General features: G+C 44.6%; 1 protein-coding gene across 1 annotated transcript in view; it reads right to left on the bottom strand.

Moving 5' to 3' along the window:
* Positions 1–17,168, bottom strand: part of KCNG2 (potassium voltage-gated channel modifier subfamily G member 2) — an 80,041-nt gene extending 62,873 nt beyond the window's left edge. Inside the window, exon 1 of the mRNA XM_054020055.1 lies at positions 17,035–17,168. The gene's annotated coding sequence lies outside the window, so the exon portion shown is untranslated. The remainder of the gene's footprint in view (positions 1–17,034) is intronic.
* Between the last annotated feature and the right edge of the window lie 429 nt (positions 17,169–17,597).

Raw genomic sequence — 17,597 nt, 5'->3', positions numbered from 1 at the left:
AGAAGGGTGAATATGAGATAAGCATAACCCCCAAATCTGTATTGTGCAGATCTGCCTAGGCATCAAGGGAAGAGCGTATTTATACCTCTAAAAAGTAGTTTCTAAGTCAGGGGTGGGCAAACTTTTTGGGCCGAGGGCCACATCTGGGCGGGGAAATTGTTAGCAGGGCCGGGGCAGGGGGTTGGGGTGCGGGAGGGAGTGCGGGGTCTGGGAGAGGGTGCAATGTGCAGAAAGGGGCTCAGGGCAAAGGATTGGGTCAGAGGAAGGGTGTAGGGTGTATGAGGGGGCTCAGGGAAGGGGGTTGGGGTGCAGGAGGGGTGCAAGGTGCAGGCAGGGGGGCTTAGGGCAGGGAGTTGGGGGGCGGGTGCAGGCAGGGTTTGGGTTCCGTCCCGGTGCCGCTTCCTAAAGCGGCTCCAGGGTGGCAGTGGCGCGCACCGGGGCCAGGGCAGGCTCCCTGCATGCCTGCCCTGGCCCCATGCCACGCCGCTCCAGGAAGCGCTGTGGCCCCTGGGGGGGGTGGGAGGGGAGGGCTCCATGTGCGCTGCCCTTGCTGCACCTCCAGGTACCTCCCCCGAAGCTCCCAGTGGCTGCAGTTCCCTGTTCCCGGCCAATGGGAGCTGTGGAGGGCAGTGCCTGGAGACAAGGGCAACATATGGAGCCCTCTGCCCTCCCCTCCCCTCCCCCCGCCGAGGGGGCCGCAGGGAAGTGGTGCCGGCCACATCTGAGAGCGGTGCGATGGGGGGCAATCCTGCGGGACGGATTCGGCCCGCTGGTCATAGTTTGCCCACCCCTGTTCTAAGTAAATATGATCAATACACAACCACAGAGTGAGAGAACTGTTGTAGAAAGATTTATAAAATTAATGAAAGAATTTGATTACATTGAAATCACTCTGACATTTTTAGGAAAACAGGTTTTTGGGAATCTCTGATCAATTTGCTGATTAAGATAGGATTTCAAAACAATGGACAAGATATTCTGTAAATATGGTATCATAGCTCTGGGTGCTTCGGGTGGCAGACTGTAGCTGCTGTTCCAAAGCCCTTCGAAAATTCTGGTTACGTTTCTCCCTCCCTTTACATTTATATTTTCAGGAGACCGGTCCTTGTCAGCCTGATGCTGCCACTGGGCTAAGTCTAGAAAGCTTAAACTGTTGATGACCGTGAAGCCATTTTTGTGGGCTCCTCAGAGAGGCATCTGCTAGCTCTGTAATGAATAACATAATAAGTAGGACTGCAAACGATCCCCACTAACATGCATAATGCCGAAGATGTATATATTAACAACCCGAACAATTGTTTTTTTCTACTGCCATTTGGTTTCATTTCAAATTAGAATATTTGTGAATGTGATTTTATATTAACTTTTTATTTCAAGTGAAGGTGGACCATCATGTTTATATGCCTAATTGAATACCTCTGATGGCCATCTGAAATTCCAGAAATGAGTGGCTCAAAGCCAGGCTTTCCTAGTAACACTCATAAGTGGAATAAGATGAAACCTTAGTGGTTAGTGTCAGATGCTTCAAAAGAAGGTTCAAGAAAGCTCATAATGGACAATAATGGCATATCTTGCTCTTAGGGGAAGTTTCTTCCTAATCCTAAACAGTTAGTGCTTGATTTACACCCTGAAGCTTGAGGGTTCAGTCTCTCATATATATTTATCCTATTTAATGAAACTGCAGCTGTTTTTCCTGCTTCGTTGTTTTGCACTGAAACCTCCAACGATGCATAGGATAACTTTAAAATTGCAGACTAGTTTCATGCCAAGGTACAATTAAAATTCTTTAATAACGGCCCACTTCTGTGAATGCAAAGAGTGGTATGAGCTGACACACTGTAGTGGATTCTTGCATTCAGGAAACAGAAAAATAACTAAATGTTGCTCACTGCCAAGAATCTTAGATCCTTTTTGAGCATACCCCGGAGATCTGTACTGTGCCTCCATAAATAGGTTTGTCTTATACTGATATTGGCTGAGCTAAGGAAGGTATTCAGGCAATAACTAGGTTACTGAAAAGGAAAGTCATCAAAACCTTGTGATGTAGGTTGTTACTGGTTTATTGTAGATCTGGTGATGCAATTAACAGAAAGGACTAAAAACATACAATGCCAAGTGCATTCAGAGATTTCCAAAGAGATGGTAGTAAGTTGTATTGAATCATTTAAAAACAAAAGATTAGCTCCATGTTGGCCGAGCTACTAGTACATCAAAACCACCATTAGTAAGGATCTTCAGCTTCTTTAGTTCTTTGGGAGAGATGTGATGTGTGAGTTAAACAAGTATTAACCTGCACAGCCAGCCATTGCATGAACTGGAATAGAGTTTGTGTTTTATTTTATTTCTTGGTTTTACCTGTTTCGACTCTTTCTTTCTAGAATAAATGGTATCTGGTTTAAATGCAATTATAATGATCAATATTGAGCGAACAAGTGTGAAAAGGCTCTACCCTCAGGGAAAGAAAAAGAACAAGTGGATAGAGTTTACCAGCCCACAGCCATGGGGGGTTGGGACAGACTGGAATTCTTGCTCAAAATACTGCCATATGTGGAAAATGGCCCAAGGGCAGTCTCTGACTGCACAGATATGACGGTCTGTTACTAAAGAGACTAATGGGGTGTGTTCAGTAGCATAAAACTACAGCCAGAAATTAGCCCCGTCTTTCCCTCCCAAATCTGACACAAATAAAAGTAGTGTAAATTTGCACTAGGTTATTGGCCAACTTAGGAGTGCCCACACTGTCCTTGAACAGCTACTCACATAGACTGGTTGTGCCAGAAATATATTGCATCATGCACAACTACTTTTGACAGGATACTCAACCAGAGCAAAAGGATGCCATGGATGGAAAAGGGGGACACAGAGTTAAATGTGTGGACAATACCTTTTGACCTCTAGACCTTGCCTGGAAAAGCTCCTCCCTAACTCAGTATGGGGAGGGACAAGAGAAGTATTGTCTCTGGAGGTTTCAAGCATCAGGATGCAACGGTGACACTGAAATTCACCATCTGGCTACTGTTTTTCAGGCCCACACATAGCCTGAAGCTAGATTTGGTCCCAGCTGAGTATAGCATGCACTGCAGCACCCTTACAACAGCTTCTTTGCAAACAGTTCACTGAATCCACAACTCCCATAAAAACATATTGTATGGACAAATTTGGGGCTTAGACACACAAAAAGCTTCTCCTATGTAAGTTGGTCGGCGCGTCCTTCATTTATTAGATAACAGAACTGGTCCCAGACAGCCTTAAAAATGAACACTTAAAATCTGTAGCATCTCGATGCTACACAATAGGCCATATTTGATACCAAACAAGAAAAAGCAAATTTTAAAGAAGCACTGTATGCACATACGCATTTTGGGAACTTAAACAATTACTGTCTACAATGGAGCTACCAAAGTCTATCAAGAAATAGAATGCTTATTAAAAATTATTCAGCATACTTATTTACATGCTAAAGAATAAGAACTCTGAACTAATAATTACTGTGTGCATGACTCGGTAAACAGATATGGTTTTTATATGCTCTGTGAGAGCCCAGTCCTGAAAAGCATTATGCACATTAGAAATCCATATGCACTCCCATTTACTTCAGTAGGATCGCTTGTGCAAGCAAGCACTAGTCATGACAGTAACTGTTTGCAGGATCAGGCCCCCAACCCGATATGTATTTACAATTTTTGTTTTTAAAATTAGGGGAATTTTTTAAGTGTTATTTTTCTATTTTGATATAAGCATAATGTAACATGGCAGGACCCTGGCCACTATGAGAGCTTTACTCTAAATTATAGTACAAGTGCAATAGCTAAAAAAAACCCCACAAAAATACCTAGAGTCACGTTCCGCTCTCACTTGCTCTTGTGTAAATCTGGAGTAGCTACATTGATTTACTCCAGTGTAAATGAATAGAATTTACCCCTACAGACCAGACAGGATTTGGTTCCACTGCAGAGACCATAATCAAAAGCCTCTAGAACAAATTCAAGTCCTTCTGTAATCACGAAAACCTTCAGTGTGAAACCTTGGAGAAACATTGCGGGAGTTTGAATTTGCAAATCTCAGAATAAGGAATTTAGGGAAATATTAACCTTAATATTCTGTGAAACATTTTTGTGATATTTACATGAAAGAGCGTACACATCGAACGGATGATTTACAATCTGAATCAAAACAACACAGGGTGTGCTACTTACACTCTATACAGGTGAAGCAAAGGGCTGCATAGTCTGTGCTTTTCTGAGTCCCAAAGGGTCTCACCTGTTGTTTCAAACGCAGTATGGAAAAAAAGGCAGGCTCATGCCTGCTCCAAGAATACTTCAGCTTGTCACAGAAAAAATTGTTAAATTACTTTCTTTTTTCCCCTTTGGCTATAACCTTGATTAACTCACATGAGCCATACACATTTTCAAAGAGTTTCACAGACTTAGCCACATATAAGCTCAAATAAACCCTTCCTGAAACACCTCAGAGTACTTTACATGACTTCAAACAACATACAAAAAAAAAAAAAAAAATACAGTTCAAAGACAAGGCTAAATAAACGAATTTGATAATAAAGATGAGAGAGAAGAACATCCCAGGAAATAGTATGAGAAAACTCTCCTAGGGACAGAATACTAAATACAGAGAACCAACCCTCTCCAAATGGAAACAAGAGTTACAACCTGGACACTGGGATCCGAGGAAAACTTACCATTATGTTCAAGCCTGTTCATGCCTTTTACATACCTAATTCAGCCTTAAAATCATTCATTTAGTCCAGAGAAAGCGAGTGGAGATGCTTGATATGGGAGAAATTTGATCAGAAATGTTGGTTCTCTTCAGGAAGCATCTAAGAATAGCGACCAGCAGAATGGGAAAAAGAACTTCGTTATATGTGGTGGGAAGTGGCAAAGACAAGGCATGTGTTAAAAATCTCAGCATCCTAGTGAAACAATGTAGGTCGCAGAGTGAAGAGGTTCCTATGGTGATACTGTAGTAACATAACTTGACAGCCAATTGTAAATTAAAAAATAACTGCAGTGTTTGCAAGCACCGAGGTCCTGACCCTGCACCATTACAGGATCAAGCCCTGAGGGTAGGAAAGGTAAGTTAGGATAGTAAGATAACAACCAAGGGAAATGAGCAAAATTCAGCTTGTTTTGTGTTCAACTTGAAGAAGTTAGGAGGCATGGCCGAACATGAATGCAAGAAGAACCATGCAGCACAAAGTAAGCTGTCACTGGGACAGCACAGATAATACTGAGTTCACAGGTTGACACCGAAGATCCTCATCCTGAAAACACTGATGTTCCCATCGACTGCATGGGGACTACCTATGTGAGTAAAGGTCACAGGATCAGGCCTTAAATATGTAAAGTTTGATATTGATGGACATGAGCATAAATGCTATCACCCAAAGTAAGCATACATGTTCACTATATAAATAAATTGGCCTTTTGAGTCTCCCCTGAAAAATCTGAATTTGATCACATCACATTGATGAGGACAATATGCACTGTGAGTGCTAGGGTAAGATCAGAACTAAGTCAATGCTCTATCAGATAAATCAATATAAAAGTTTGCTGCGTAACAAAACCACCAGCTTTTGGGTCAAGCAGGAAATAGGTCCAGCAACAGTAACAAAGAAATGTAATTCCTACATGCAGAAAAATAGCAGGCTTTTCACATCCTAATGAGAGGTTAATTAGTGTCACATTTTCACTAACGGGGGGGGGGGGGAGAAGAGAAAAAGAAAAGCATGAAATAAAGAAGGAAAGATCATATGAATCCTGATAGTGCATTATAACCTCCATTAACTAGCAGCACTGGCTGCATTTTAGAGTGAACTCCACAAAGAAGCATTTCAAATGTCAAAATTAGAAACTAAAAGGTCTCCTAAGTAACCTCTGAGGATGTGCGTTCCACTTCCTGGGAAATAGCTGCTTTTTTTCTCCCAACTCAATAACATTGTCAAAGGCAATTTGTGTGAGAGGGGAAAAAAATCATTCTTAGCCTCTAAGTAAAAACTTCAGTCTAGCAGGTCAATATAAAGCAGAAACTAAACCCACAGTACAGAAGCTAAACCCTCAGAATAATATTCTTAAAGCTCTAAAACTAAAAAGACTTAGTTGTCATCTTCAGAGGGATTTTTTTTATTTGTTGAATATTATGAATTGCTTGCTCTCTCTGGAGGGCATTGCCCGCTTGGCTTTCACAGTAATATGATATGTTGCAGTGACTTTTAGAAGGAAATCAAAATTAGTTTCTCCTCCTCATCATCATAATCCATTCAGAAAAGAATACCTCAACCTCTTGTACTTCATTAGCCTTAGAAGCGCCAGCAAATCTGATATTCCTTAAGCTCATGCATTTGACTTTTTATAGCTTTCCAATGTTACGTTGCAATGTCCCTAGCAGTTATTTCCACCTCACTTCCAAAATGAAATGGCTCTCTTCAGAGAGAGAAAAAAACATACAAGAGTACATTTATGTGAAACAAATCAATGAAAGCAGGAAAAATTCAATCTTGACCCCACTGGCTGAGATCTCTTTAGGCCACTCTTGTGAATGACATGACCTCAACTTATTAAAGAGCATCCTGTACTTCTCTCCTTATGAATCTGACCAAGCGGTATACATTTTTAGTGTATACTTCAGCATCTTCCCATTATCACCGTAGATGTTAAATACAATGTTTCTAATTTTATTAATGACTCAGCAAAACAAACCCTATAGGCCCAGAAATTAGTCAGACTTGAAAATGTTTTTGGCAGAGATCTTCAGAGGTACAAAGATTGTTGCAAAAATTATCATTAGAATTTTGCAGAATCATTGGAGGCCTGATTATCATAACACTTGGATATTACTATTCCCTCTCCCCACTCACACCCTCCTGGTCCTTATCTAAACATTTTAAATTTCCAGAGGTCATGTAATTCAGATATCTAGGTAAATATAGGTAAGATGCTGATGGACTTGAGAGACTTACTCCACAGCCAGCACAAACGAAGTTTCCTTTACAATACACCTGAGAAACTTGCTTTCAAGTCATCCAAATAATGTGCCTGACTAGAGATGTTTGAAGAGTCATAAAATGGTAAAAGTTACACAGATTCAGCATGGCAGTTCTCAGAAAACAAACACATTCATGTGTTCCACTCAGTGGCTCCTGGGACACCGTGCTCAAATCCTGGTTGTGCTGACTACAGCCAACACTGTATTTCTTTCGGGGAAACTCCTCATGCCAAAGTTTACTTCTGGGGAGGAAGGTAAGCAGCTATATTTGAGACTGGCTTTGGAGACCACTTCAAATGCAGAGGTCCACAGTTGTACACATGCAACTCCCATTCAAATCAATGGGAGCAGGATATGCACAGAGGACTGAATATTTATGTTTACCAATGTTTATGTTTACCAATTATTCCCTTCCTAATGGATATTAGTGTATTTATTCTGCTAATGATACTATTAATAGAAGGGATGATGCAAATTATCCTACTTAAAATGTCCAAAAAGATAAGAGGAATGTAAAGCATTAATTTTTAGAAAGTACTTTTTGTGGGTTCCATTTCATTGTGATCAGTTTCATATTTCTTAATAGAGTACAAAGCCCTGAAATAGGAGGTTTTCAATGTGGTAAATAAACTTTAATGTTTGTAGTGTTCTTTCAAAGGATGAAACTCTATCTTCTACTTTTTCATCACTTTATTTTGGTTTACTCTCTGTTGGTTTTAATACTGTCTTAGAAGCCTGAGAATAACATTTTCCTTCTGTACTGTTCATGTCCTTTGCCATTTGGCCAATCATTGATTGATATCCTGCCTTTCTTATGGATTTTAAAATTCACATGACTTGTTTATATCCCTCTTTGTGCAGAAGCTTTATCAGTGCTGTTAGTTAACTGTTGAAGAACCAACAGAGGTGGGCGGGGAGAGCCATCAGAGAGAGAGAGAGAGAGAGAGAGAGAGAGTCTAATATAAACAGTGGGGGTTAGTGTGTGTAGTTTTAATTCCCAGCAGTGGTATGATGATTTCCGTAGACTTATTGTATTTTGTTTTTTTAAAACACAATAGCTATTTGGACTCCTGCAGCTATTTTCAATCTACAACAAAATCAAAGAGGATCAAATTTTAGGCCTTAATTACTTGGCCATGTCCCTTTAATTGTTCTTCATTATGAAAATTAGCATACCACAAAGTGTTGTAGATAGTTCTGACTAGCTTTAGTTTTAAAGCTTTAGATTTTATCATAAATATATTTTATGAAATGTGAAGATTTGTTGGAACAGTAAGAGATTTCAACCCATGTTGAAAAATTGGGATGATAAATTTTATTCTACAAATTCCCCGCATTTTTTTTTTCAGAGTATGACTGCTGAAATATAGCTTTAGAATAATTAACAGGAGGAGTAACACTATAGGAATTTATTTGTGGTGTGATATATGCACTTAAAGTTACTAGAAGCACCAAAAATGTGTCAATGTAGAGCACTCAACCTGTGGTACATTATTCTTTAAGAATGCCACTTACACAGGAAAACATATCATCTGACTAGTCCAAACCATTTGCCTTAAATCAATTATCGTTATGTCAAAATTTTAATTCCTCCAAAACGTTCTCTATCTCTGGTCTGGATTCTTTCACCTTTATCACACTGTGTAGTATCTTACTCCATCAGGAGACCCACTGAAATTAATGGGATTCTTCACTGAGTAAGAAACTGCATAATGTGACTATGGGCTTGGCTACACTTGCAAGTTAGTGCGCATTAAAGCAGCCCCAAACGCCCTAACTCCCGACCCATCTACACTGGCAAGGCACTTAGAGCCCCTGGACTCTGCAGCTGGAACGCGCCTGGTAATCCACCTCCACGAGAAGCACAACACTTGTTGCGCCTCGGCTGAAACGCCCCAGCGTCAGTGTGAACGAGGTGTTGCATTACTGCGCTTTGATCGGCCTCTGGAAACGTCCCATAATCCCCTTAATTCAAGTGGCCACTCTTGTCATTGTTTTAGAATCAACTGTAGGAATGCAGATATCCCCCTTCAAAGCTCTGTTTCTGACAGCCAGCTGCTTATCTGCTCCAGGACAAAGCAAGCCATTAGTGTGGAATGTTGCTTGCTGTGAGTGTGTGAGAGAGAGGTGGGGGGCAGAGGGGGGTCTGAACTTACAAGACGGCATGCTGATACTCTCAGCACCCCAAAAACCCACTCTTCCCCCCCACACACATACACACAACACACTCTCTGTCACACTCCACCCCACCTCCCTCATTTGAAAAGCACGTTGCAGCCACTTGCATGCTGGGATAGCTATCACAATGCACTGCTCTTTGTGGCATTGCAAAAGCTGCTAATGTGGCCACGCCAGTGCGCTTCCAGCTGAGAGTGTAAACACTCGGCAGCGTTTTCCCTGCTGCGGTCTCCAAAGGCTGGTTTAACTCTCAGCACTCTACATCTGCAAGTGTAGCCATGCCCTTAGACTATGTCTACACTTGGAGCTAGGGGTGTTATGCTCTGCTCATGTGGATATTTTCACGTTAGCTCTCATCGAGCTAGCATGATAAAAATAGTAGTGTAGCCACAATAGTATCAGCAATGAATGGTGGCACAGCCTAGCCATGCTCAGTACAAACCAGCCTGGACTCCGTGGGTATGTACTCAGGGCGGCTAGCCCATGCCACCGCTCACCACTGCCCATATTATTGCAGCAACGCTACTATTTTTACCATGCTAGCTCAATGAGAGCTTACACAAATATGTCTACGTGAGATGTAGCCAAAATGTGGCAGAATCTAGCCTTCTATGCAGTTAAATTGCTTGCTGAAATGGAACACAGATTCAGACGTGCTACCAAACAAGAATACAAATCACAGCTCACAAGTCAAAAAGCATGAAGTAACTTTGATGAACTGACAAGTTAATTAACAGATACCCAAAAAGGTCTGACTGGTACAAACAAAACATTTTAGTCCATTGATTTAATATCTTCATCAGATTGATTACTACATTTAAAAAAAAAATCGCAACAGGGAAACATGCAACCTATATAACTCAAAACTGATGACTTAATTAAGCCAATTAGAGGCTCAATGCAGTGCAATGCATTTTGGAAATATTTTGAGAGACACCAGGCCAAAGTTCAGGTGGCTTCACTCACTCGTAATACTGCCACAAGAAATTCCAAACATAATATTCTGAGTCCATGTAACTTATAGACATACGGTAAACTTTTCAAAAGTGCCTAAAGGTATGAATCCGTTGCAATGAGAGACGTGAATGCAGCTCAGGTAGTAGGAATATCCGCACTAGCTTTAATCTAGCTAGTGTGGCCATAAATATCAGCAAAACTCCAGTGGCATGGGGTTCAGCGCAGTCTAGGAATGTGACTACATATCCAAGATTTGGGGCAGGCTTGCACAGCCCAGGCTGAGGCCCATACTCCCTACAGTTTCATTGCTATTCTTAGCTGTGCTAGCTAGATTAAAGATAGCATGGGTATGCCTACTCAACCTGCAATCACACTTCCAACTACAATGTAGACATACCTTATGGGACTTAGGCGCGTAAGTCACATTGATTTTTGGTGAGACCTAGGCTCTTAAGGGACATATTTTTAAAGGTAATTTAAATTCATTTAAAAATATGGCCCTAAATCACTTTTGAAAATGGGAGACAGGCACTTTTAAATATGTTACCCATACTTCACTACTCCTTATTTATCCCCATTATTCCTACATCAAACAGAATACAAACTTAAAGTCCTTTAGGGATTAACTGGATCTAATAGTTTTCCCCTACTACCACTTATACTAGTCTTGGAAATGTACCAGGCCCAATCCCACAGTTCTTATGCAGGCAAAACTCCTACTGGACCAGGCCTGGTGTTTAGCTTCCCCAGTGCTGCCTTTAATGTAGATTCCTACCTTTCTCCTCTGCATGTAATTATGGGCCACCATGCACAGAAAAGCAGCATGGAGAACAACCAGCACTAGATTGTCTCCTAGATTACTGGGAGCTCCTTAAACCAATCATTGAGGCACCACAGTGAAGCACATAACTAGTCTTTATTGGTTATGTCCATGCTGTAAGAGTATTCACATAATACTCACTAAATTCCCAAAGTCCTCTCCCAGCATGCACTGGATTAAACGTAAAATTTGGGATGGATTTTCTGGGGGCAAGTGACACAAAGACCCCTTGGCAAAGGGTCCCTTGTTCCTTGCAAACAACTCTCACCTCAGATCTGACAAACTCATTATACCAAGGCATGTCTGACAGGATAACTATCCATGAAGAGTAACGTGTAAGGTATGTACAGAAAGCTCATAGCTTGTCAAGCCTCATACCCATTGTGAGACACAGATAAGGGTAATATTTAAGGAATAGTGTATTGATATTGAAAGTATGCTTTATGGACTTGGTGTAGAAATTGATCACCTGGGGGTAATGTGCCATTCAAGCAAGAGGGAGTTGTCACCCCTTCCTACTTAGCTGGTGAAATAATGCAATGTTCTATTGTCTATTCTTGCCACATCCAGAGCAGTTAATGGAAAACCATCAGGCAATGACAAACACACAATCGAAACCACTCAAAACCACATAAAGGTAGAAAAGAACTCTACAGCAAGGCAGGGGTTTGCCCTGCCTGTGAATAGAAACAAAAGACTTTCACTATAACAGCTTGCAGGGAAAGACACACTATATCCATTCACTGTGGGAAAACCTCTGACTGGAAGTAGATGCTTTCATGAACTTCAACTTTTGGCTCCTGGTAGAAATCAGCTAGCTCTTCAAGAGACTGGACTTTGGAGGGAAATCTACTTTATTAGACAGGAAAGGTAGCTACTGATAAAATGCAAACCTGGGTCTGCATTTTGTTTTGTATTGTGGCCATTTATTTCCACCACTCTCTCTTGTTTCTAGTGCAACCCCTATTCTTTCTTAAATAACCCCTTTCTTGATTTACTTTAAGTGCTTATAAGTGCTGTGGTGGTTTGCAGGAGCAGTGGTTTAAGGTAAAATTGGTCAACTGGGTGCACTGCTCCTTTGGGAACAGAAGATTTGGAATTTCTGTGAGTAGTCAGTGTCAGGGATTGGATATCACAGGAAAACGATTCAAGAAGGCTTGGTGGATGGGATGAACCTACTATTACCAGGCAAGACAAAGGCCTGGTCTACAATACAGCGTTAGGTCGATGTAAGGCAGCTTACGTTGACCTAATTACGTCAGTATACACACTACAGCCTTGCTCCTGCTGACATAAGTGCCCACCTCACCGACATAATAATACCACCTCCAGGAGAGGCGTAGGGCTTATATCGGTGTAGCTAGGGCAATGCAGCCTCCTTGTAGCATTACTTACATCTACCTGCTGTCAGTGGCATAGGCGCCGACTTCCCCTCTGCCCGGTGGGTCCCCACCCCTGTCCAGCCTTTTCCTGCCCCTGCACCCGCCCTCGGCCCACCCCCATTCCACCTCTTCCCCAAAGTCCCTGCCTCACCCTGCCTTTTCCTATCCCAGCCCCGCCCCTTCCTGCCCCCATTTCACCCCCTTCCCCCAAGTCCCCGCCTCTGCCCTGTCTTTTCTCAGCCTCCTCTCCTGAGCACGCAGCATCCCCGCTTCTCCCCCTCCCTCCCGGAAAGTCCTAAGCACCGCCAAACAACTGTTAGGCGGCAGGGGGGCTGGAAGCACTGCGAGGGAGGGGGAGGAGTGGGAACACAGTGCACTCAAGAGAGGGGGAAGGAGGAGGAGGCAGCTTGGCTGCCGCTGGGTGTGGAGCACCTCCTAATTTTTCCCCAGGGAAAAATTGAGTCGGCACCTATGGTCAGTGGAGCCATGAAATTGACAAGAAAGCCAGCTCCCCAGATATGGGGGGTTTGCCCACATGTATTCAGTTCTAGGATCTGGCCCTTCATAAGGATTATTCACAGAGGTATCACATCTGAAAAGCTGAGCCAAAAGTTCTGTTCGTGTGCAGAGTTTTAAAACCGTTTCATAATTAAGCCACAAGATATGACAGACATTTACGGACAGTTATTGCAGCACTCTCTGGATGTATTATTAAACCCAAGACGAGACACTCAAGGCCAAATGACTTTAATCACCTTACAAGTGCAATAATGCCTTAGATATGCACAGCCTGAAAATATGTGGGGATATTGAAATAATTTGTAAAGTGATAAGAATCTTACTTGGGGATTATTCACAATTGTTGACATGTTGATGAGACAATCAGAAAATCTGTGTACACATCTTTAATAGTGTCCTGGAAAAAATAATTGTGTTTGTTCCCGTTTTCTGCCCTCCCCTTTTCCCCTCATGATGTACAGGACAATCTTGTGGGATTCCCTCCCTCCCCCATCCCCCACTTGTTCTTTACATTATCAATATCAAGTCTATATTTCCTGTGTTGCTGGAAATCTTTCTTCATGAACCAAAACATGTGAATTGGGACCTTTTCAGAGTTTACTAGGAGAGGTGGAAGTGTTGAATATCCAACAAGAGCTTTTCTTCCAGCTATTTTACTTGTTTGAGTTATACAAACTTTAACAAAACCAAACAAAAAACCCACAGTTTTTAACTGTCTGAACAAAGATCACCTCCCATCTGAGTTTCATTTCCATGTTTTCTTTAATATCATAGTTCTACTAGCCCTTGCGTCTTCCAGAAAAAACAGGAGAGATGCTGCTTCAATTTCTAATTCAAAACCCAAACAGAAGAAATATCTTACATGCCTTTATAAAGAAGCAAAAAAAGCATAGACTTTTTTTTTCCCCTTTGGGGGTCACTTTTAAGCCACTTCAGAACCACAGTAGTTTCCTGGACTAGATAAACAGAATGGAAAAATACATCTCTTGCTGGACTAACTTTGGTGCTTTAGGATGTACTAAAAATGTTTCCATATGTAATTCAGGTGGTGTTTACCATTTCTTAATGGACTCTATCTTCCCCTGCAGAGCTAAAAGGAGTGAGGGATCACCTAAATGAAGTCCCACTTGCAACAGCAACTCCAGAACAAACACTGCACCAAAATGAGAGCCCACTTCTTCAGAAAGTAACTTACGGAGGTTGGCAAAGGGCCTTATGAACAAGGGACTTCTTCCTCAGAGCAAGTCTTAATCACAGTTTTGGAACTGGTGCTGAACACAGTACAGCTAAACTGCGTGCACCTCTATCAATATTGATTTTCATTCTCAATTTAGGGGGCTGATCTTATGGAGGGCATATCAACAACTGACGTGTTAGTAATATATTAACACATTAACTAACACAACTGTAAATTCTTTGGTAGACAGGACACGAAGATAGGCTTAAACATGACTAGCAACTCACATCTGTCTCCTGGAACAAACATTTGTGTGGTGTCTTCACTAGAATTTACAATTGTATTAGTTAACAAGCTATTAAGTATGATTAAACATTCAAGTTTAGTGATACCTTGGGGTAAAACTCTCTTGAATTCAATGGGAGTTTTGCCTGAGTAAAAATGATAGAATTTGACCCCATGTAGTTGCATGCCAAGGTGTAGAAGCTTCATTTCAGTTACAGAGTGATAAAAACAGATTTTACGATTACAACAGAGTGCTAGTGAAATAAATTACACTCAAAGAGTTAACAAATAGCTGACCTATGTGATTCCAATTGTGCAAGAGCAAACTCTTAGAGTCACCAAAGCTCTCCAGGTATTTACAGTTTATCACTAGGGTTCCCAGGCGTCTGGGTTTCGACTGGAATGCTCGGTCGAAAAGGGACTCTGGCAGCTCTGGTGAGCACTGCTGACCGGGCCCTTAAAAGTCCGGTTGGCTGCCAACAGCAGGGCAGGCAGGGTGCCTGCCCAACTCCAGCAGTTCCCGGAAGTGGACGGCATGTCTCTCAAGCTCCTAGGCACAGAGGTGGCCATGGGGGCTCCGCACGCTGTCCCTGCCCGAGCACTGGATCTGCAGCTCCCATTGGCCAGGAACCTGAGGTAAGCATGGCCTGGAGCCTGCACCCTGAACCCCCTCCTGCACCCCAACCCCCTGCCCCAGCCCTGAGCCCCCTCCTGCACCCAAACTCCATCCCAGAGCCCGCACCCCCTCCTGCACTCTGAAGCCCTCGGTCCCCACCCAGAGCCCCCTCCTGTACCCCAAACCCCTCACCCCAACCCCACACCAGAGCCTGCACCCCAACCCCCTGCCCCAGCTCGGAACCTCCTCCCGCACCCCAATCCCTGCCCGAGCCCTGAGCCCACTCCTACACCCCAAGCCCATCCCCGGCACCACTCAAGAGCCCCCACCCCAGCCAGAGCCCTCACCCCCTCCCACACCGCAACCTCCTCCCTAGACTGGAACCCCCTCCCGCACCCTGAACCCCTCATTTATGGCCCCACCCAAGAGCCCACACCCCCAGCCAGAGCCCTTACCCACACCCCAACTCCCAGTTAAAATGAGTGAGTGATTGAGGGTGGGGGAAAGCGAGCAACAGAGGGAGGAGGGGGATGGAGTGAGCAGGGGTGGGGCCTCGGATAAGGGGTGGCCTAGGGTGGGGCAAGGATGTTCGCGTTTTCTGCCAGGAGAAAGTTGGCAACCCTATTTACCACTTAAACTTCAAATGAGGTTTTAACATCAGGCATCATAAGGGAGTTAAAAGTCATAGATCCTCAAGGGAAAGGAAAGATCTGCAATTAAGATAATATAGACAACACGGTGAACAAGGTGTTCAATGGGGCCAATTGATTTCTAATTTATCAACAATACATACATCATTTTATGTAAAATAATGAACTTAAAACCGCACTAATTGCAGGTGGAAAGCATAGTGCACAGCAGCTAAGGCTCTCTGATTTATATGAGATTCCATCAAACAAAAGATACGTGGAAATGGAGACCCCACTCATTTCCAATACATTTTGTTTGAATTTATATATACATCTGTTTACATTCCTATTTAAAAAAATGCAATCAACAACAAAAGAGATGACTATACCAGAAAAGGAAAAGAATCCAGCATTGCAGTGGGCATGCAAAGAGTGCCAGGGAAGCCGCACATCAGAGCTCCCACCATCAGCAAACCCTCAAAGAGCAACTCAAAGGCGTCTTAGCACTTTACCCCCTGGACAGGTTTTGAGTGGACTCTGTGGCTGGGTATTATGTTGTGCCCCTATACACTTCCCCTGGCAGCAAGGGTGCTCAGAGCCATTGAACCAAAACCCTGTATATAATGGAAACCACTGCAAGCCAGGGGGTGTGGCAGCACCCCTAGTTCCAGCACCTATGCCTTGCAGTCCTAGGGAGGAGGCAGAAGAACTGCTTAGAGGCGATACCTCCCCAAAAGGCCAGAAGGGAAAACCTGACCGGACTCTGGGTGCTGCTGCTGGCGCCCCTGGTTTGGCCCGGGGCAGAGCAGGAGGCGGCTGGGCTCTGCCTGCTCTCTGGCCGTGCCCCAGCTAGGCAGACGCTCTGAGGAGAGCGTTATTGTGGGTTTTCAGCTCACCCGCGCCTTGATCTGCCAACTCGAAGGGCAACCCAGGGGATGGACCAAATGCGATTTGGCGTCCAAACAGCCGCGCTTTGCTCCTGCTCCATAAAACAACCGGGAGGGGGCGGGGAACCCCCCACCACACAGACACACACACTTGATTGAAGTTTCTGACTCCTTTCGGCTCAGAAATCTAACGGGGGCTAGGGGGCCCCTGCAGTGCTCGCTGCTCCCAGCCATGGAGGCTATTAGCGAGCAGCCCGGAAAGACGGGAGGCGAGAGAAAAGGCTCCAGGGGCACAGAAAGTTCCTGCCACCGCGCCCAGCCCCCAGCAGGCGGGCACCCGTCTGCCGTCAGCCCCCCTGCCCCGGCACACGCGCTGCCCGGCAGAGAGAAGCCGTAGGAGCGCTGCGATTCCCCCCCGGGAGCAATGATTTGGGCACGGCTGGACTCCATCCTGCAGCCCCCACCCACTGAGATCAGGGGCTCCTAATGCCCATCACACAAACTTCATCCTGGCCCAGGGGAAACCTCACCCCCCCCTTCCTTCCTTCCTTCCCTCCTTCCCCTCCACTCTGCACTAGACGGTACCTGGGGAAAAACTGCTGCTGGTGGATGCATCAGCCGGGAGCTCAGGCGCCTGCCCCACCACGGGCACCCCGTGCACAGCGCCGGGCTTCAACTTGGCGGCTGGCTCCGAAGGTCCCAGCAAAGGCGGACGCGGACACGGCAGCGGCTGCTGCTGGGAGGGGCCGCCCCGCAGGGTGCTGCAGCCTGATCCCGGCTGGCTGGCGGCAGGTGCCTGCTGGAGCCCGCGAGCGAGCGATTGGGTCCCCCTCTCCCGGCTCCGCGCAGGGGCGGGAGCTGGCGCCGCCTCTCCTGGCTCCCCCACGCCAGCAGCAAGGCGGCCCCGCCGAGCACCTGAGGCCAGCGGGCGGCTCTTCCCCTTGTCCCCCAGACCCTGGCCGCGCGCTGCCTCCTGGAGTGGGGATGAAGGTCCGGGAGCAAGAGGGGGCGAGGCAGGGTGGGTCTGGCAGGGGCTGGGAGAAAGTCCTGCCTAGCTTCCGTTCCTCCCCCTTGCTGGGCTCTCAGCCGCCTCCCTCACCCCGCCTGTGACCCTTTCCACAGTTCATGTTGAAGACACGAGATAGGAG

Source organism: Malaclemys terrapin, chromosome 2 (assembly GCF_027887155.1).
Source record: "Malaclemys terrapin pileata isolate rMalTer1 chromosome 2, rMalTer1.hap1, whole genome shotgun sequence".
Lineage (NCBI taxonomy): Eukaryota > Metazoa > Chordata > Testudines > Emydidae > Malaclemys > Malaclemys terrapin.
The sequence above is the reverse complement of the archived record's forward strand: the minus strand, read 5'-3'. Positions and strand labels throughout refer to the sequence as shown.